Source organism: Hemicordylus capensis, chromosome 2 (assembly GCF_027244095.1).
Source record: "Hemicordylus capensis ecotype Gifberg chromosome 2, rHemCap1.1.pri, whole genome shotgun sequence".
In the NCBI taxonomy this organism is placed as follows: domain Eukaryota; kingdom Metazoa; phylum Chordata; class Lepidosauria; order Squamata; family Cordylidae; genus Hemicordylus; species Hemicordylus capensis.
In genome coordinates, this window is record NC_069658.1 from 165609769 (window position 1) to 165630882 (window position 21114).

Consider the following 21114-nt stretch of genomic DNA (forward strand, 5'->3'; position numbering starts at 1 on the left):
AAGCATTGATCTAGTTTTCTCCATGTGCAGATTCTTTGCTGTTTAAGAAGATATGATTGATCAGAAAAGCTCTTTCCACATTCCAGACATTTATATGGCTTTTCTGTGTGTACACATTGATTGATAATTAAAATAATTAAAATGTTCACATTCCATGCATTTATACTGCCTCTTGTGTGCATTCTCCAATGGGCATTAAAGTCTGGTGTGCGATTCAAGCTTTTCTCACACACTGGGTAGACACTCCTTTTCATTCCTATTTGTTTTGCTTGCTGAACTGGAATTTCATGAAAGTTGTCCCCCTGGCAAGCCATGGATTTCCCCCTTCACATCTCTGGTTTCCTTCTGGCTTTTGGAGTTTCTCTTGATTGCTGAATTGCCTTCCACCTTTTGAAGCTGGTTTCTGTCTGACGATATTGCGTGCAATCTGTTATCATTCTTGCTGTCCCACCCACTGGTTGCCAGAGAAGCTACATTCCCCCAATTCTCCTCTCTGTGTAGGACTTCTTGGCCTGCTTTTAGCAAAGCTGGGTCCTCCTCAGTGAAATGCAAAACCATCTACTTCAAGGGTATTGGATCCTGAGCTGGCTGCACAGCAGCTGTTTTTGTGCACCTCCAAAGAAGAGATGTCATTCCATTACCCAGTGAGGTCTGGTCTGCTGAGAATGAAGAGACCCCAGATTTTGATTCCAATTTTAAAAGGCCTGCTGCACAGGAGCAATGGTATCCTTTTAAACATTATTCTAATGACTTCCATCTGCTGGACTTTGAAAAAATGGAACAGGAGTCATTCCATGAAACTGATTGGCATACGATTTAGGACAGACAAAAGGACTTACAGGTGCACCCCATTATCCACAGATAGCGGCGTATTGCGGCAATGGGAATCCGGGGCTTAGGTTCCTGGAGGCTGGGGAAAGGGCAAAAATGGCAGGAAATGAGGGGAAATAGCAAAAGTAAGTGCCCTATCAAAGTCTCCAGCCTTCCAGGAAAACCGCCACCCCCACCCTCCGCTAGTCCCAAATTGGCCATTTGTCTTCTTTTTTAAAAAGAGCCACAAAATGGCTCCTACTCCCAAAATGGCAGCCGGAAATGACTTTGGGGATCATTTCCAGCCACCCTGGACATGCAAAATAAACCCGTTCTTCACCTTTTTTCCCTGCGTAAGCCGAGGTCGGCTGTCAATGACTTGACAGCAGAGACACGAAAGCATGGGTGTTGGATCTGCAGATAGAGAGGTTTCCCTGTATTCATGCACACAGCAGCACTTAATCAGTCTTTGGAATTTGCTGCCACAAGGTGTATTGATGGTCTCTAGTTTAGATGGCTTTAAAACAGGATTAGACAAATTCATGGAGGACACATCTATCCGTGGATATTGGTCTTGAAGGCATACCTCCCTTCTTCCACTGTTTCTCCCCACAACTGCCATTCAGCACCCTACTGAGCCTAGAGATAGCATATAGCCTCTCCCTCCTGCTTGTAGACTTCTGGTTGGTCATGGTGGGCAACAGGATGCTGGGCTAGATAGCAGGGCCAAATTAATCAGCACTGATTTGATTTGGGGATCACCTTGGTGCTTCAGATGTGTTCTCAATTCAGTTTGATGCTTCAGGGGAGCAATCCAATTTGCTTTGGCCCTGTTTGATGGAATCACTTCAACTCGAGCCTAAGCTTTGGCCTGCCTCCCTTCACCCTCACTACTCCCCAAAGCCCTGCACATTCCACAGGACTTCTTTCATCCTATGCTTGCTACGTGGCGTCTTCTTTCAGTCTTGAATGAATACCAAAACAGACCACCTCTTCAGAGCTTGGAGCAACATGTATGGGCTTCTCAGATGATCCAGGTACTAATCAGGACCCAAGCAGAAGAATTGGTGCAGCGTCGTGGTTCCAACCACAAGCTAAAAACCCTTGGCTGCAGTGTTCCCTCTAAGAGAGATTTCCAGATGTTGACAGCTCCCAGAATCCTCAGCTGCAATGGCTTTTGCTTGGGGATTCTGGGAGTTGTAGTCAACAACATCTGGGAATCCCTCTTCTAGGGAACACTGCTTGGTTCCAATCTCCACTCAGTCATGAAGCAGACCTTTGGCAGCCCATTGTCCACTAGCCATGGCTCCCCCAACTGGCAATATACTAAACTATCTTACAGGGCTATTGTAGGTATACAACATTAGATGGATAAGATGGGCAAATGTTTTTACTTTTATTCCCCCACCCCCACCTCCGGCTTTCCTCCAAGGATCCCAGAGCAGAGTACATGTTATGTCTGTCCTCACAATGAGCCTGGAAGGTACACCCACTGAATTTCACAGCTGCATAGGAATTTAAACTTTGTCTCCCTATTCCTAGTCCAAAACCCTAAGACCTACACCACACTGGCTCTCAACACTGAAAAATATGCACAATATCACATCTGAAGGTGCCTCCGTACTTTTATGGGCATGGAGAGAGTGCAGAATTGGAGACACTGAAGTCTGAAGCTACCTCGCACATGTGCTCTACCACCCAACTAACTTTCAAGAGCTTCTTCACTAATTGTGGTATTAAATTTAGGCTTACAGGTACGAATGTCATTATGTGCACTTGCTCTGGAGTAAGTTATTAGTCAGTAGTAATTGCCATAGAGACAAAATCATCTCCACTAATGGTGGAATGAAATGAGTGAGTGGATGTGTTTTTCCTTTCCACCTATTGAAGGCACTCTCCAGACTAGAGCCATAAATGCTCCCTGATGGCAGACACACACCATCTATGGAAACCATGTGCTATTTTATACCAATAGACCTCGCCCATTCTGGTCTTCCGTTTTTGAAAGAGAGAATTGTTACAGAAAGCGGCAAGTAATTCTCAGGGAAGCTTTAGAGGGGATTTTGCTGCACTCTGCTTTATCCAGAGAATCCAGTATAATTGTAGGAGCAGCAGCAGGCAAAGGCTAGTTAGGTTAAATAGATCAGATTATGAGAGAGATTGTCACGGTCTGGTCTCAACCAGCCCCATGATTTGACCAGCTTTACTGCTGCTGACCCCAAGTGGAATTCCTTATGTTTCCTGGCTGTCTCCACTTGGCAGCCCATCAGCCTTCCGTCTCTCACTCAATCTAGGCAGGGTGGTGTGGCATTTAAGCCTGGGGTGGAGAACACAGACAGAGACGACACCAGAATTTAATCAAGAGGTGAAATCTTTACTTGAGAGGGAAAAATACCAATTTGAACGTAGCTTTTGCAATGTTTAACAACCATAAGAGCAAAAAAGAAGAAGAAGAAGAAAATGAGATAAGCCCATCCAGCAATTATCGGACACTCCACGCTGGCCCTAAGAGGCACCTCACCAGCAGCTCTTCGTCAGCCCACTTGGCTTCCCTGCAAGCCTGGCTCTCTCTCTCTCTGCTCAGCGCTGCCTTGTCTGGTTCTGCTGCTATCTGTTCCTCCAGCTGCTCCAAGAGCAATCCAGCTCCTCTGTGTGATCTTCAGCTCTTCTTTGCGATTCAGCTCCTCCAACTGCTCTCCTGCTCCATAAACTGCTCCAACCTCCCCTTTGAATCCCTGGAACTCTGCCCACCTCCTGAGGGCGCTTTCCAGATTAAACCCTACAACAGTGTCACTCCAGATCTGCTCAGAGTGCTTCCATACTTCCTGTGTTGTGACACCACAATCCCTGCATAATTTCAGAGTGTAATCTGGAAAGCGCCCTGCATTAGCCAATCAGGGCAAACACAAACCAGAACTTAGGGGGGGGGTGGGGCAGGGATGAACACCAGCCAGAAAGACAACCCTGGGGTAGAGAAAAGGTCAAGGTTTCATCTACTCCAGCAACGCAAGTGGGGAATGGACAGCCATTTTAAATATAAATCAAAATAAAGACCAAGCAAACCTACAACATGGAGTTTTTGGCCCCATTCTCCACAGAAGTCAAGGAGAATATTGTGGGGACTGTGTCAAATGCTTTGCAGAAATCAAGGCACACTTTGTCCACAGCATCCCTGTCCTCTACCAAACTAGTAACTCTGTTAAAAGAGGAGGAGAGATTACTCCAGTGTGACAAATTCATGCTGGCACCTACTAAACACCAGATTCTCTTTTTGCTGTGCTCACAGACAGACTGCTGACAATACTTGAAACATTCAGCAAAATCACTGAGTAACCTTTTCCTGGATTGTATCACTTCAAGCTGCAGATGTGTGATTTGTGCATCCCTCCCCACAGAAGATCCCTGCACATCGAAAAATAGCTCTGAAGGGAAAGGGTTAGACTGAACCAAGAGTGCACATCACCCTTAACCAATTGAGCAGTTTCCCCTGCATTTTATCACACCACCTGCCAACTCCTGGCAACCACAGAGCCATGTGGTTGTCTTTGGTAGAATTGGGAAGGGGTTGACCATTGCCATCTCCCGGCAGTATGAGATGATGCCTTTCAGCATCTTCCCATATCACTGCTGCCCGATATCGGTGTTTCCCATAGACTGGGAAATAGCGGGGATTTGAACCAGCAGCCTCTTGCTCCCTAGGCAAGTTACTTCCCCACTGTGCCTCTAATAGCCCATACCTATCCACAAAATAAAATTAATGAGGTGCTCCTTAAGCTTTTTCTCTGTTTGCACCCCTGAGTTGAACACTTGTTCCCAACATGCTATTTTTTTAAAAAAAACTATTATGAGGGAGAGCATTTAAAAACCCTACCTTCCACTTGCAGCCTGAAGTGATACAGTCTATGCAGAGCTTTGCCACTTGATTGTGTGAGTATGAACCAGACTCCCATTTGTGGAGTTGGAGGAGCAGAAGACCTGGCTAGAGCAGAAGGAGCAACTCATGCTTCTCCTGAATTTCGGATTCTGCCTCTTTGTAAAGCTTGCCTTTGTGGATCTATAGCTCACACTCAATGCTACTTGAGACTGTCTTGCAAGCGTTCTGCCATGAAGTCCCTTTGCACCCACACCCAGAAATAAACGACAGCACACAGGAAATGGGTTGAAACTAGGGCCATCACTTTATTGACTCATTTTAGCAGAGAACTAGAGTGTAGCTGGGGGAAATCGCACCTGCCACCAATGGGGTGGGGCACTACATCCCCTCCTCGGACCTGCCATGGTGACCAAGGGGCTACACTATTTAGCGGCACCACTCCTAACATCCGCCAGATCAGAAATCCCTTCCAGTGCAACAGTGCAGAGTAGGCAAAAAACCAGCCACCTCCAGGCCAATCCGGGTGGATGGGGAAAATTCCTACTCGGCCCCAAATGGCGACCGGCTAGTCCCACACTGTCACCTGAGGGGGGTGAGTGGATGCCAAGGTGTCCCTGCAGAAGGCCAAGAGAGGGCGGGGATCGCTTTCACTAGCGCACCCTCTGCCCCCCTGCTTGGCCTTACAGAATGGTTCACTGTGGGGTCCAGCCTTGTTTCTTGCACCCTGCCAGGACTGGACATGACATTTGCACCCCGCACTGGATGCAGAGCCAGGGGAAGGGGTGGGGTGGGGACCCAGACTCGGAATCAAGAGATGGGACAGAGGGAACGGGTGCAAACCTGGGCTGCAACTTCAGTAACTAGTTTGAAGGGAGCTCTGTAAACTAAGGTGTGGATTCCACTCCTGGGGTGAAGTCGTTTCCCGGGAAACTATGCCCCCTCTTTGCAAAAGCCTCATGACCTTGAGTGTACACGAGGCTTTTGCAAACCTAGTCAAAAAGGGAATGGGCATCTGTTGTGGGGTTGCTCTCCTCAGCCTCTTCCTGCCTTCTCTAGGGCCCACCATTCCGCTCAGCCACCGGAGAGATTTGTCATTGTGTCAATGCATATTTACCCGGCCGAGGCAACCCTCAGCACTCGCGTTGATAACAGTGCATCAGAAGCAGGATGGGATCCTTTGTTAGATGTTGAAAGGGAAGCTCTTCTTTGCTGGTATAGCGGAGAGAGAAGAAAAAGGAAACAAATGTGAGCTACTTAAGTGGTGTTTTCTTCATGACCCTCTGTTTCAACTGCCTGGTTTTCATGTTGATTTGTTTATCCGCCCCCCCCCCCCCCCCAACAAGCCATTGCTCAAAACGTGATGGTTCTCTTCATAAGAAGATCTGGATTTACATCAGGGGACTGTATTTGTTATTGCAGGTGTGGCCAGCCTGAGGTTTTCTAGCTGTTGTTGAACTCCCATCAACTCATGCCACAATACAAGGTGGCTGGGGGTGATTGGAGGACAGCTTCTATCATCCCCAGCCAAGCTTTATGGCAGGGGGTGATGGGAGCTGTAGTCCTGAACAAGAGAAGCTGGGGATGATGGGAGTTGTAATCCAACAAGAGCTGGGGAGCGTCGGGCAATCTCTAGCCTCTCGGCTTCCTCTGTGCCATTTCTCTTGCTTTTGGATGTCTGCTCTGTAGAGAATCAGTTTGCTGCCCTGCCCCCTCTTGACACCACAACTCCACCCGGCCAGAGCCTAAATGCTGTGAATAGATAGCCCCACCCGCTGCCCCACCAAACCACACATTTATTTTATTTAGCATATTTAGCATGAGGGCTCAAGTGGCAGCTACAGCAAACAAGCAGCAGAAACATGAAACATGTGGAAAGAGACTACTATGGAAACATCTGTCGAGCTGGTCCAAGAGAAATCAAAGGGCAGCAGAGGGATCCAATAGGCTGTACAAAAATTTAAAGAAACCATTTAAGAGAGAGGCAATTTAAAAGTACAAAAATTTCACATACAAAACTTCTGGGGGACATTGCCCAAATAAAGTTGAAGGGCCCCGAATACAGTTCCAGGGGAAACAAGAAAAGGGAACGAAGGACAGACACAAGAATTGAAATAAAATAAGACAAAATGAGAAAGGAAATAATACTGGGTACAACCTTGGTTCATGAGTTAGCGAAGTCCTGTCCCACTCCTGAGAAAACAACTGGAAAAGCCTTGTGGGGTCCGGCAGGAGGGGGGGGGAGCGCCAAGCCTTGTGGGGTCCGGCAGGAGGGGGGGGAGCGCCAAGCCTTGTGGGGTCCGGCAGGAGGGGGGGGGAGCGCCAAGCCTTGTGGGGTCCGGCAGGAGGGGGGGGGAGCGCCAAGCCTTGTGGGGTCCGGCAGGAGGGGGGGGCGCGCCAAGCCTCGTGGGGTCCGGCAAGAGGGGGGGGGGAACGCCAAGGCTCGTGGGGTCCGGCAAGAGGGGGGGGGGAACGCCAAGCCTCGTGGGGTCCGGCAAGAGGGGGGGGGGAACGCCAAGCCTCGTGGGGTCCGGCAAGAGGGGGGGGGGGACGCCAAGCCTCGTGGGGTCCGGCAAGAGGGGGGGGGGACGCCAAGCCTCGTGGGGTCCGGCAAGAGGGGGGGGGGGACGCCAAGCCTCGTGGGGTCCGGCAAGAGGGGGGGGGGACGCCAAGCCTCGTGGGGTCCGGCAAGAGGGGGGGGGGAACGCCAAGCCTCGTGGGGTCCGGCAAGAGGGGGGGGGGGAACGCCAAGCCTCGTGGGGTCCGGCAAGAGGGGGGGGGGAACGCCAAGCCTCGTGGGGTCCGGCAAGAGGGGGGGGGAACGCCAAGCCTCGTGGGGTCCGGCAAGAGGGGGGGGGGAACAAACGGGCGAATGGCCCTCCAGGAATGGGTGGCAGTTTAATGTATGTTAAAACATTTACTTACCTAAAACAGCAGGATTCTGAATTTATTTCATGAACCTGAATTTTAACATCAAGTCATTTGGGAGGCAGGAGGAAAGAACCAACGGGCAGCCGGCCCTCCAGGAATGGGTGGCAGTTTAATATATGTTAAACATTTACTTACCTAAAACAGCAGGATTCTGAATTTACGTCGTGACCCTGAGTTTTAACATCAAATCATTTGGGGTAATAGCATCTTAAATTCAGATCAATGTGTTACTTTAATGGCCTTCCCTTATTCGCCCTTAGTTTCAACCTTCCTATTTTCATGTTGATTTCTTTATCCAGCCCCCTTATACAAGCTGTTGCCCAAACCCTGATGCTTTCTTTCACGATGCTTTTCACCATGGATTTGCATCAGGGAACTATATTTGTTATCACTGTGTTGGATTACAACTCCCACCATACTACAACTTCTACCATCCCCAGCCACCTGTTTTGATGGGTGTGATCATCTGTAGTCTCAACACAGCAGCTGGGGATGATGCGAGTTCTAGTCCAACAGCAGCTGCTGAGCTACAGGTGGGTCATCCCTAGCTTCTTGGCTAATTGCTGTGAATAGCTATCCCTCCCCACCCCTCTAGTGCTTCAAGTGGCAGCTATTGCAAGGATTCAGAAGCAAGATGAAAGTGTCATGTCTGTGCAAGCAGATCTCTATGGAAATCTCTCTTGAGCACGTCTTGGGAGAAACCAAGAGGTAGTAGAGGGATCCGATGGGCTGTACACAACCCTGCGTTGTTTTAACCAAGAGTCTTTTCAATATGAAATATATAAATGTTTTTAAAATAAAGCATAAGCATCAACTTTAAAATATTTGTAACTTCTAATATAACTTCTGTGTAATCTAACTTCTGACTTTTCAGGGCTCTTACAAGGACCCTTCCATTCCAAACATGCATGATTCCCTTTTGATCAACAAGACATGCAATATTCCTGCAAGGTTTTGTAGCTGAGGATGATGGGAATTCTAGTCCCAAAACATCTGGGGACCCAATTTTAAGAACCCTTGGCTTCTGGAATTTATATCTGCCCTTACTGCCGGGACCTCCAAATATGCAATTCTTCTATCCTCACAATAGTCCTGTAAAGTAGGTCAGGCTGAAGAGAATGACTGGAAATAGAAGTTGGACTACAACTCCCATCATACCTGACTGTTAAGAACCTAACAGCCCTGCTGGATCAGACCCAAGGCCTATCTAATCCAGCATGCTGTTTCCCCATAGGGGCTCACTGGATGCCTCTGGGAAGCCAACAGACAAGAGATTCTCAAACTTGGTCCCAGATGTTGTTGGGCTGCAACTCCCATCAAGGGAAGGGATTCAATCAGAAAAATAAATCCATGCATCACTGGTCCCTCTTTACCAATTATTGACATTAAAAAAGTGTTCACAAGTATATGTGCGAGTGTACCTCTATACTATCTATATCTGTACTTGGGATGGTTGTGTGTGCCTCTGCAGACATCTCTCCCGTGGGAAATTATTCTCAAGGCTTAGCTTAAATCTGCTTCCTCATAACTGCAGTCAACTTGGGGGGCAAATAGAATCAGTCTGGGTGTCGGGGGGGCGGGACTTGCAGATCCCTTGCAGACTCAATGTGACGATCACAGCAGAATCTTTGCATTTTAGAGTGGGAAGGCTCCTTGGAGATCATCGTTATCTGGCTTCTGTCTGAAAACCATCAGCAAAGAGGAGCCCAGGACTCCATGAGGTGACCTTGGCAACCCTTCTCCCATTTGGGAAAGCATTCCTACTGCCTAGCCTAAACCTGCATTCTCGTATTGGCAGCGTTCAGTGCTGCGCTCAGTAGCAACAGAGAGGAAGTACGCTCCTTTTTCAACACCTTGGATATCTGTGGACTGCTGTCTTTTCCTATGTAGCTCTCTGACAGTCTGGCCTCTGGAGGTGGTAGGAGTCAGACTTACCTCTCCATCTTCTGGGAAGACAAATTCAAGAGGTTCTTCAACACTGTGAAATAGAGAAAGATTTTTTATGCTTTGCTAATCTCTTAGGAGCTACTCAATGGCACAGCAGGGAAATGACATGACTGCCAGAGGTTGCTGGTTCAAATCCCTGGTGGTATGTTTCCCAGACTATGGGGAACACCTATATGGGGCAGCAGCAGGAAGGTGCTGAAAGGCATCATCTCGTACTGCATGGGAGATGGTAATGGTAAACCACTCCTGGTCACTAGGAGTCGATACCGACTCGACGGCACAGTCTACCTTTACCTTTGATCTCTTAGGATTTGCTACAATCTCCATATACACAGAGGAGTGCTAGACAAGGCAGGGGAGTTTTATGAAAGCAAGTAGTTTTAAGAAAATAAAGTTTAGCAATTAGCTACTTAACTTGACTCAATTAGCAGCTACCCCAGCTAACTGAGCAAAGAGACACCTTTTTAAGTGCTGATGCTCTGATATTTATATACCGATGGCATTTGTAAGGTAAAGTGTGCCGTCAAGTCAGTTTTGACTCCTGGCGCCCACAGAGCCCTGTGGTTTTCTTTGGGTTGACCACTGCAGGGGGCAAGCAACAGGTCCCATCCAACCCCAGCAAAGCATCCCTCCAGTGGCTGTTGCTGGCTTCTGTCTTAGGGTTCTTTTTCGATTGTGAGCCCTTTGGGACAGGGATCCATCTTTATTTTTATTTCTCTGTGTAAATCGCTTGGGGAACTTCTGTTGAAAAGCAGTATATGAATATCCATTGTCATTTGGTGAGGCTTGATGTTTAGCAAATTTGAGATGGCTTTTGTATGTTTTCTTTATCTGAAAAATAGATTGGTGGGAGTGTTCTGAGCCCGATCTATACTGTCTGTAAATACTCTTCAATTGTTTACTTAGTGTCCTACAGCATGAGTCAAACCAATGATTAGTTGCTCTCTTACAATGAGCATATGAAGACTGTAACTTGCTCAGACATGAGAACTTTTGTATAAGAGCATCTTCTCATACTCTGGATATCAATCAGGCTGCACTCTAACGAGCAGTGGAAAAACCTGAATTGCGTGTGAACTGCTCCCCAATAACTTGTAGGGACTTCAGGATAAATCTGGCCAACATGTGAATGCAGCACCTCCATTCCAGAGGAGGTGTGTGTTAAAGGGCTTTAAAAGCCTCATGTGAAAAACCTCCTGGAATCAAACTTGACTGAATTTGTTCAAGAATTCTGAGAAAACAAACATAGGCTCACCCTGCATGGTTGAAAGTCTCCTTTGCTAATCTGCAGCGAGGAGGCCATTTTAATAATTAGTGTTTCTGGTGTGTTCTAGGCATTAAAAGTAGCACAAATATATAGTACTCAATGTCTATCACTATATACTGTGAAGTGTGCGTGTGTGTATTCAGTGAAATGTATTTCCAGGCAGCATACTTATTTTGAAATATCAGACTTAATCCTTGGGGGCCTGGGATGTGTGGAGGCCCTGGACTTTGAGGGGCTGGGGGCCCATTTTAAAATCTCATCTCTGGGCCCATTCCAACCTTGCTATGCCCCTGGTGGTCACTACACAAAACTTTCTGCACAACACCTGCACAGAAGAAACTTCCATGTAGAAAATGTGTCTCTTGTAAATTGACCCTGAATTTTCCATCCATGACTGGGATATCTGAGAGTTAGAGTCAATAATAAAAGAACAGCACACTGCTTGTGACAGGAAGGGGCAAATGACAATGATTTCTTAGTCTGGCAGGGGCTGGTTTTGGCCCTGCCAGAACTTGGCTGTCTGCTCCTGTTGCAAATGCAAATTCCTCTGTCTCGTGTGGCAAACTAATGTATCCTCCTCCCTCCTGGTGCCAAAGTAAGCACTAGTGTGGTGAATACACATATACCCCATCATGAGCCAACAGTCATCACAAGACAAAGGCTGGCAGGAATCATTCACTGGTTTATAGACACCCCACCACCACCACCACCAACACCTTCTTCTTCCCCTATTTTGCTAGTGGCTATTTGGGCAGGTGATCCTCTAGGACAAAATCACGGGGTTTTTTTTTGTTTTTTTAAAGCATGAGATGAGACCGAAAATGAAACTTGGAATCCTCACATAACTCCTGACTGCTGTTCTAAGTCTTTTACAGAGATGGCTCATGTTTTCAGGTTTTGATCAACAACCATGTCTAGATGGTACAGTGTTCTACTCTAGATGGTACAGTGTTCCTTTTAACAGGCATTTCCAGATATTGTTGACTACAAGTCCCATCATCCCTGTTTGGACAGGAGTGCAATTTCAGTGCTTGCCCTAGGCACTATTTCCCCTAGATATGCCCCTAGTTCTAGGCCCCTGATTGTCTTGGTTGCCCTCTTCTGCACCTTTTCCAGTTCGACAATGTCCTTCTTAAAAGACGGTGACCAGAACTGTGCGCAGTACTCCAAATCTGGCCACACCATAGATTTGTATAAGGGCATTATAATACTAACATTTTTATTTTCCGTCCCCTTCCTTATGGTCCCTAGCACAGAATTGGCCTTTTTTCACAGCTGTCGCACACTGAGGACACTTTCAATGAGCTGTCCACCATGACCTCAAGCTCTCTCTCCTGGTCAGCCACTGACAGCTCAGACCCCATCAGTGTATATGTCAAGTTGGGGTTTTTAAAATACCAATATGCATCACTTTACACTTGCTTACATTGAACCACATTTGACATTTTGTCGCCCACTCACCCAGTTTGGAGAGATCCTTTTGGAGCTCTTCACAATCTGTTTTGCATTTCACTACACTAAATCGTTGAGTGTCATCTGAAAATTTGGCCACTTAGCTGCTTACCCCAATTTCTAAATCATTTATGAACAAGTTGAATAACACTGGTCCCAGTACAGATCTCTGGGGGACCCCACTTCACACTTCCCTCTATTGTGAAAACTGCCCATTTATTCCTGCCTTCTGTTACCAGACCACATATGAACCTGTTCTCATTCAGCAAGGCCTAGTCTTCTATTTGTTTAACAATTTTGTCCTTAAGTATGCTTTCCATCAATTTACCTGGCACAGAAGTTAAGCTAAGCAGCCTGTAGTTTCAGAGCCTGATTGTAGGGAGAAATTATGTATTTTTGCTAGGACCAAAGACTCTCTTTATACCTTGAATCTCAAGACAGGATAAATACTCAATGGGTGGGGTGTATTTGAACATAGAAGGACTGTATTTCAGGATCTCTATGGAACTCCTAATGCCCTCTCCTCCCTCCAATAAAGCAAGCCACAAAGGGAGGGGCTGATTTGGATGACATTTGTAGTGTGCAGGAGGGGTATAATGCTTCCCCTCAAATCCATAGCCCTAATGCTAATTGCTACCAGAATTTGTTAGCTGTTGAAGGGGAAATGCCCATAAGCTTTCCTTTCCGTGATGAATACTGAGATCTAAGCTGGTAATTGGCACAAGAGCAGAAGACTGGATCCCCATCCCTCTGCACCCTGGCCCCTATCCAAATCCACACATCCTGCAGCTACAGAGAGGTGGGCTGGTCATGTGGTAGCAAGCATGACTTGTCCCCTTAGCTAAGCAGGGTCTACCCTGGTTGCATATGAATGGGAGACTTGATGTGTGAGCACTGCAAGATATTCCCTTCAGGGGATGAAGCTGCTCTGGGAAGAGCAGAAGGTTTCAAGTTCCCTCCCTGGCTTCTCCAAGATAGGGCTGAGAGAGAGTCCTGCCTGCAACCTTGGAGAAGCCACTGCCAGTCTGTGTAGACCATAGTGAGAGAGATGGATCTATGGTCTGACTCAGTATATGGCAGCTTCTTCTGTTCCTACATTTAAAAAAGAAAAGAAAATGATGCTGGGAGTTCTAGTCACTATTGCACTGTTTTGCTAAAATGGAAATAAAAGTGGGGAAATAATGAAGACACTGGCTAAATAAGAGACAATCGAGCACTAATCATCCACCATGATGACTAGACGAGCAACAAAATTGGCTGAACTACCAGAAGTCCACAGCAACAACTACAATGTCAAATATTTCTATATCACTTTTCAACAAGAGCAACAAGGGTTTTAAAGGAACCCTTGCTAACTTGGCAAGGAGGCACCTTTTACCGTGGTGATTCTCTTTATTTAGCAGGGGGAGAGTAACAGGCCCTATTCACCCCCCGCACAGTACTTCCAGTGACTGTTGCTGGTGTGTGTCTTATGTTTCTTTTTAGAATGTGAGCCCTTTGGGGACAGGGAGCCATCTTATTTGTTGGTTATTTCTCTTTGTAAACCACCCTGAGCCATTTTTGGAAGGGCAGTATAGAAATTGAATTATTATTGTTATTATTATTATTACATAGAAAAAAGGAAAAAGATGGTTGCCTTTCCCCAAAGGGCTCAAAATCTTAAAAAAAATCTTAACACAACAACAACATATGGCTCGTTCACAGAATAGTCTGAATCTAGGTTTAATGTGGGTTACCAGCATTAGTGTGATTGCATGAACCCATGTCAAGGTGGGAATCTCAGGTTAACACCTTGGTTCACACAATCACTTCAATGCTGGTAACCCACATTAAACCTAGCTTCAAATGACTGTGTAAACCAGGCCATAGTGGTTTACTACTATGGAGGGGTGTTATGCTGGAATTGGATAGGAAGAATTGCTCCACCCACTGCTCAATATGACCAAGTCACCTCTTGAAAAGGTGGTGCCTCTTTCCTCAGTTAGCAGGGGCAGCAACATACTAGGGATGTGCACAAACCAAGATGTGCAGAGGCCATGTGTGTGCTGCTTGTGCTGCTGCACCGCTGCGCCAGGGCGACTGGGGGGAGCGCCATCGCAGTAGGAAGCAGCATGGAGAGGTGGAGGAATAGGCAGACACCTGCTCTCTCCTCCCTTTTAAAGGGGCCAAAACGGTGCTGTGAATCTGTGCACAGATCTTGATTCATCCACATCCCTACAAGTAGGGATGGGCCCGGAACGGTCCGGACCTTGGCGTTCCGGTTCAGGTGGGGGGGTAGCTTTAAGAGCGGCGGGAGGGCTTACTTACCCCTCCCGACTCTTTCCCGCTCTGGCGCCGTAATGTTACGAGTAATTGGGGTGGCAGGATACCTCCCTGCCGCCCCTTCCCCGCTGTTGCTGTAAAACTCCCAGGAGTCCTTTGCGCGCGTGCACGTCACAGAGACGTGAAGCGCGCGCACAATGTGCGCGTGTGCATGCAAAGGACTCCTGGGAGTTTTACAGCAACAGCGGGGAAGGGGCGGCAGGGAGGTATCCTGCCGCCCCAATTACTACTAAACTTACGGCGCCAGAGCGGGAAAGAGGCGGGAGTAGTAAGTAAGCCCTCCCGCCGCTCTTAAAGCTACCCCCACCCCAGTTCCAGACCGCAGTTTGGCGGTTCCGTGCACATCCCTACCTACAAGATACCTCCATTTTAAAAGATTAAACCTCAAAGGGAGGAGCAGGTGAGCAACCCCAACCCAAGAAGCTCCCTACACCTTGCCCTGGTGTGGACAGAACATAGTGGGATAAACCAGTGCAAGGACTGCTAGGTATAGGGCCCTAGTCTTGTCTCCCCGTGCCATTCCTTGCATAAGCTAACGCAAACTCGCATGAAAAAAACCTCCCAGCTAGAGATAGCCCTAATCAGAAAAGCCCTTGTTTCCGAGGAGAAAATCGGCCTCGCTTCTCCCTCAGAAAAGCTGTGCAGGCTGACAGGAGAACCCCCAAATAAGCTGTGGGAGATTCCTGCTTGGTTCCTAGTGTCCAGTCATGGCCTAGAGAAGTACCACATTTCTGACATGTAAATGAAGTTTCACTTCAGTCCCTTTACATTGTACCCTAACTACGGTGGAGGTCTGCAGATAAAGCATTGAGCTAAGGCATTCTTCTTATCCCCCCTCCCATCTCTCTGTTGCTATTGTTTTACAAATGCAACTGTCAGGATTTCTAGGCAAGAACATATCTTTGGATGGGTCTAAGAGCAGTGTCCAGAGCATCCTTAGGGATGTAGCAATGTGCAGGAAGTAGTGCAGAGCCCACCATCTCCATGGGGATATCCTAATTTTCAACACAATCAAAGATGCATGGATTCTCCACATTCCATTGTGATCTGGGTAAGTGCCAGTTTCTGCATCATAGGTACTGTATTCACTAGCCCTGTACAGGTCTTATATAAGCATGGATGCTGTACCCAGCTACAGCATTCTCCAGTAGCACACCTCATCCTCACACTGACGTGTTCTTTAGCCCACACAATCTGTGACTATAGTATCTGAATGTTGTACTCATGGATAGTATGGGGATGGAGTATGGACGTGAGGGACAGAGCATATTCTAGAGCAGGGATTCTCAACGTTGGGTCTCCAGATGTTATTGGACTTCAACTCCCATAATCCCCAGGCCCAGTGGCCTTTGGCTGGGGATTATGGGAGTTGAAGTCCAATAACATCTGGGGACCCAATGTTGAGAATCTCTGCTCTAGAGGATGCTGTACTTGGTTTCAGTACATCTAGCACTGAAACCAGTACTAGTATTGAAACCAGTACATCTTGGTTTCAGCATCTACGGTTGATGTAACACCTGAACAGGACTACTGCACAGGGTTTATCTGAGCCAGGCCGTGCAATCCCTGTCTGGGACCAAAATGAGCAGGTGTGGGGAAGAGATGCTCTGGAGGCCCATGGGAGTTGCAGGGAGGGAAGGAGAATCGTGTGGAGTGTCTCTTGTTTCAATCTGCAAATCAACCCTATAGGGTAGGTAAGTCCCTCTGGCAGATGGGAAGCCTGAGGCCCTGGGGTTTTCCTGATAGAGGCAGCATCCAGTGGGGGCTGTCAGACTGCTAGTGCAGCCTCTTGGCCCTGTGCTACTCCAGTCTCCACGTTATGAAGAGGGCCTTGGTAAAAAGGAACAGGATGTTTTCTAGCCTCTCTTAATCTTAATACAGAGAGAGAGAGATTGACCTCTTTTCTTGGAACAATGGGTAAGTGTCTGCTGCCTATTCTTCTCTTTATGAAGATCTTTGTCTGAAGTTTAGAATTTGTGTGCACACTTCTTTCAGTTTGTGATTGGTCAAGATTAAGATTATGGAGTATGGAGAAGGCAAAGAGGACAGTGCAATATAGACAGTGCCATATATTTCTATGGCAGGGTAAAGTGTGCCGTCAAGTCAATTTTGACTACTGGCGCCCACAGAGCCCTGTGGTTTTCTTTGGGTTTACCATTGCAGGGGGCAAGCAACAGGCCCCATCCAACCCAGGCACAGCATCCCTCCAGTGGCTGTTGCTGGTGTCTGCCTTAGGTTTCTTTTTCGATTGTGAGCCCTTTGGGGACAGGGATCCATCTTTATTTTTATTTCTCTTTGTAAATCGCTTTGGGAACTGCTGTTGAAAAGCAATATATGAATATCCATCGTCGTATTTTTACATGATGATTATTATCCTCACAACCATCAGAGATGTAGTTTGGGCTGAGAGACAAGCATGTGGGCCCACAGTCACACACAGTGGCTTTCATGGCTGAGTGGGGGATTCAAACTCACGCCTCCCTGAGTCATACGCCAGTTGTCTTGTGGTAAACAGACACAACACAATCAGCACACCAAATGTGGGGTTTTACATTTCACAATTTTGTGTTTAATTCTGCTTTTCCAAGGTCAGTTTGCAGAAAAGAGGACATAAACGTGTGTCTTGATGGGCTGCTCCTGTTCCTCAGTGCTAACATTCCTGCTATGATGATTCTGAACAGGCTGAGATTAATTTTAAAAATCAAAGTAACAAAAAAGGGAAATTCTTACTGAATCAGGAGTCAGTTTTACAGTGAATCTGTAAATTAAGTATGGGAGAGGAGGAGGTGTCACAGCAATAATGGGCTATAACTGCTGGGTAATTAACTGTATCTGCATTTCTAAGCAGATTAAAAGTTCAGCTCTCATTTGCCAATGAGGCTGCTGGGAAAATTATTTGGAGAATGTTTTCCAAATATTTTAATGCTCAGTAGGAATTACTCACAATTTCCTATTCCCACCCCCAGCCCCCGTGAGAATATACTGAGAAAACAGAATATTTAGGGCATATTCACCTCAAGCCTACCTTGGCACACAAATTGAGAGGCAGGCACAGGGAACCAAGGAGACACACAGGAATTCAAAAATGAAAACACAAAGCCAGGCAGTAAGTGATACTGAGTCCTTCTAGCCTGGTACATCAGTTAGGCAAGTCCTTCCTTTTCTGCTCCTGGGACACTGACTGGAGATGCTCCCCTCTGCCCCTGTCCTCCTGGGATTCTGGGGGGTGAGGGGGCACAGCCCCCCTGCCCTTACTGACCAGCCCCCCCTGCTCACGGGGCCCATTCACTGCTACTGAGCATTGCGATCTGGCCCTTGTCTTCCACACAGCTGCAGGGACCAGGCCTTCCTGCATTCCCCTCCACACACTCGACTTCTGCAGCACTTTCCCCAAATCCAGTCCCAGGACCGCCTGCTAGCTGCCACCTCCTTCCAGTTTGCTGCATTTCAGTCAACTTTGTGCAAGATTTTTAAAATGTATTTTACTTAAATGGCACAGAGACATTAAGAGAGGCTAAAAATCTATCAGGAAAACCCCAGGGCCTCAGGCTTCCCATCTGCCGGAGGAGACTTGCCTACCCTATAGGGCTGATTTGCAGATTGAAACAAGAGACACTCCACACGATTCTCCTTCCCTCCCTGCAACTCCCCACGGGCCTCAGGGGCATCTCTTCCCCACACCTGCTCATTTGGGGTCCAGACTGGGATTGCACGGCCTGGCGCAGATGAGCCCCACACCACCTACCCCAGTGACAGCTGGTTTAACTTTGGGGCCTACCTCCCCTGGGCCTCAGGGGCCATCTTGGAGCACTTGCTGGGGGAAAGAGCCCCAGATGCTCTCAGCATAGAACAGAGCCATGGGGAGAAGGCAAGCCTCCTTTCCCCAATCTTTGGAGAGATTCCTTGGAAGAGACCAGGAACGCAGCATCACAGCCCAGCAGTGCTTGCCCCACAACCCAAACACAGCAGAGTTTTCCATGTTTCCCCCCACAGAATTCAGAGACACAAAGAGCACCTACTTTCTCTAAGACGGACCCAGCTTCTTCCCAAAGCCCTCTCTGTAACTAGGAGAGCTACTAGGACCGGCTGACCAGGAGTCTGGATGACTCATCTGGAAGTCCCTGCTTTGGATCTGGCCTCAGAAGACTTCAGGCAAACCCCGAATGCCTCAGTTATCCCATCTGTGATATGGAACCAACAAGACTCGCCTACCTTACAGGACTGTAGTATGGATCAGGAGACACAGCTATCAGGATCCTCCATTGCTTGCTTCGCCTTCATTCTTTTCCGATTCCCACTCCTTCTCCTGGGCACTTTTACTTTGGCACAGGCCCAGCTCAGGGAAGGCTGCTAGGCCAAGTGGAGACCAGGCCTAAAAAGAGGAGAGGAAGACAGTTTGGACAAGGACCAGAGAACTCCTGCAGAAAGGAATAACAGGGAAAGACAAAGGCCCCAGGAGATAAGCCAGCAGAGCCTGGATGCTGGACAGACAGAGACTCAAACATTAGGAAACACAGCTAAACATGCTCTTGTAGCAAGGGCCATCTAGACTCAGCAGGGCTTAAATGGGGGCCTGCAGGTCTCCACCCTGTAGCTGGTCTCTCCAGCCCTTATTGGGTGCAGCTGGTTCAGGCTCTACTGTTCAAGAATCCAGACCTTTCTTGATTATGCCCTCATCACAGTCAGCTGTTTCCTTGCAGGATCCTGCATTCTCCTTGTGCAGCTTGACCTTCCTCCAGGTAGACAGAAGAAAAGACATAGGAACATAGAACATAGGAAACTGCCATATACTGAGTCAGACCATTGGTCTATCTAGCTCAGTAATGTCTTCACAGACTGGCAGTGGCTTCTGCAAGGTTGCAGGCAGGACTCTCTCTCAGCCCTATCTTGGAGATGCCAGGGAGGGAACTTGAAACCTTCTGCTCTTCCCAGAGCGGCTCCATCCCCTGAGGGGAATATCTTGCAGTGCTCACACATCAAGTCTCCCATTCAGATGCAACCAGGGTCAACCCTGCTTAGCTAAAGGGACAAGTCATGCTTGCCTCCACAAGACCAGCTCTCCTCTTGTGCCCCCAAATCTTTCACGGTCCAGCTTTGGTATCTCTTTTTCTTTTGACATAAAGAAAAATCAGATACATCCAGATGTGTAAGCACTTAACCCGCAGTTCCCGGGTCTGAATGACGTGCAGAGGTGTGTCTGAACAAGACCAGACCCCTCCCTCTCATGCAGGGAGGAGGGACCATGTGATCTCGTCACTCTTTCCAGTCACACTCACGATGCACAATTAGTACAAAGGTTGAGATGCCATTTTTAACTAAAAGGAGTTAACATTGCAAAAGGAATGAGAAGAGAGTTCCCTGTCCCAGAGGGGCTCACGGTCCAAGCAGCAGCTCCAGAGAGACGCCAGCAGTAGCCTCAGAAGGATGCTATGCTGAGTTGATTAGGGGCAGTTGCTCCCTGCCCCCCACCCCGAAATATAAGCGAGGCACCACTTTAAAAAATGTTTTGCTCAGTTAGCAGGGAGGGAAGCCAAGCTGTGTGTCACAAGAAGGCCCGAAGAGGTTTCCGTGTCCCAAAAGGAACTGCGACTTCGTCCAAAGGTCCCTCTTGGCCCAGGGAGCAGGGCCGTTTCCCAAACTGTGTGGCACAAGAGGAGGACCCCCCCCCCATTGGCTCCCTGTTCCCAAGGGCCACATGATTGGAAAAGAGACACAAGGGAGGCCCTGGAAAGGGCGCTGTGCCATGCTGAAGAGGGACAACTGCTCTCCCCCTGCTCAAAAGAAGAGTCTCTACTTTAAAAAGTGCCTCGCTTGGCCCAGTGGACCAAGGTCTAGCTAACAGCCGGATAAAGGAAATTCTACAGAAACCCCCTATGTCTCCTCCAAAGGAAACAGAGGAAAGCCAGGGCTACCCTTGAAACTCCTCGCCACTTGATGAAACGGTTCACAGCACAGAAGAGAAGCCCCTTACCCTCCATCATGATCTCTATCCTGCACCTGGCCCGATGCTGAAGGCGCCCAGGAGAGAAAGGCCTGCTGGTGTCCTTGAAGCCCTTAACTGCATCATCTGGAGATCAACCTTTCTGCTAATCCCGGCAGAGGAAAGCAGAGGTGAGAAGGAAGCAGCTCCTCTCCCAGCTCCTCTCTCTCACTCAGTGATGGGAACGGCTCCAGGAATGGCAGAAATCAACCCCTTTTGCTCCCACCAGAAACTTCTGAGCAGCTGACAGTTGAGAGAAGGCAGTTGGTAATATCACAGAGAGTGATGTCACAAAGAGCAAACAGGGTTCAACAAAAAATCAGCGAGGCACAGTTATAGACCACTTCTCAAAAGAACTGACCACCCACAGGTTTAAAATAGAAATAAAAATATGTTATTGAATTCAAAAGAGAGGCTTGACTTGTATCTAAAGAAACACACATGACATTTCCACATGACACAGATCACGCAAGATGTTTCACGTGTCTGGCCACTAATACAGCATTACTGTCTAAAGTCCGATTCCGACATTAT

The 21114-nt window shown here is 47.8% G+C and overlaps 1 long non-coding RNA gene across 3 annotated transcripts; it reads right to left on the reverse strand.

The window, feature by feature from the left end:
* Positions 1-4965: 4965 nt before the first annotated feature.
* Positions 4966-20836, reverse strand: LOC128346660 (uncharacterized). Of its 3 annotated transcripts, none has more exons than XR_008317112.1 (4): positions 20572-20836; positions 18813-18972; positions 9548-9590; positions 4966-5893 (listed from the first exon to the last, which is right to left on the reverse strand). It is a non-coding gene; the product is annotated as an uncharacterized LOC128346660 (long non-coding RNA). The 3 variants fall into 3 exon arrangements; XR_008317113.1 differs by lacking the exon at positions 20572-20836 and adding an exon at positions 19257-19542; XR_008317111.1 differs by lacking the exon at positions 20572-20836 and having other exon boundaries at positions 18813-19204.
* Between the last annotated feature and the right edge of the window lie 278 nt (positions 20837-21114).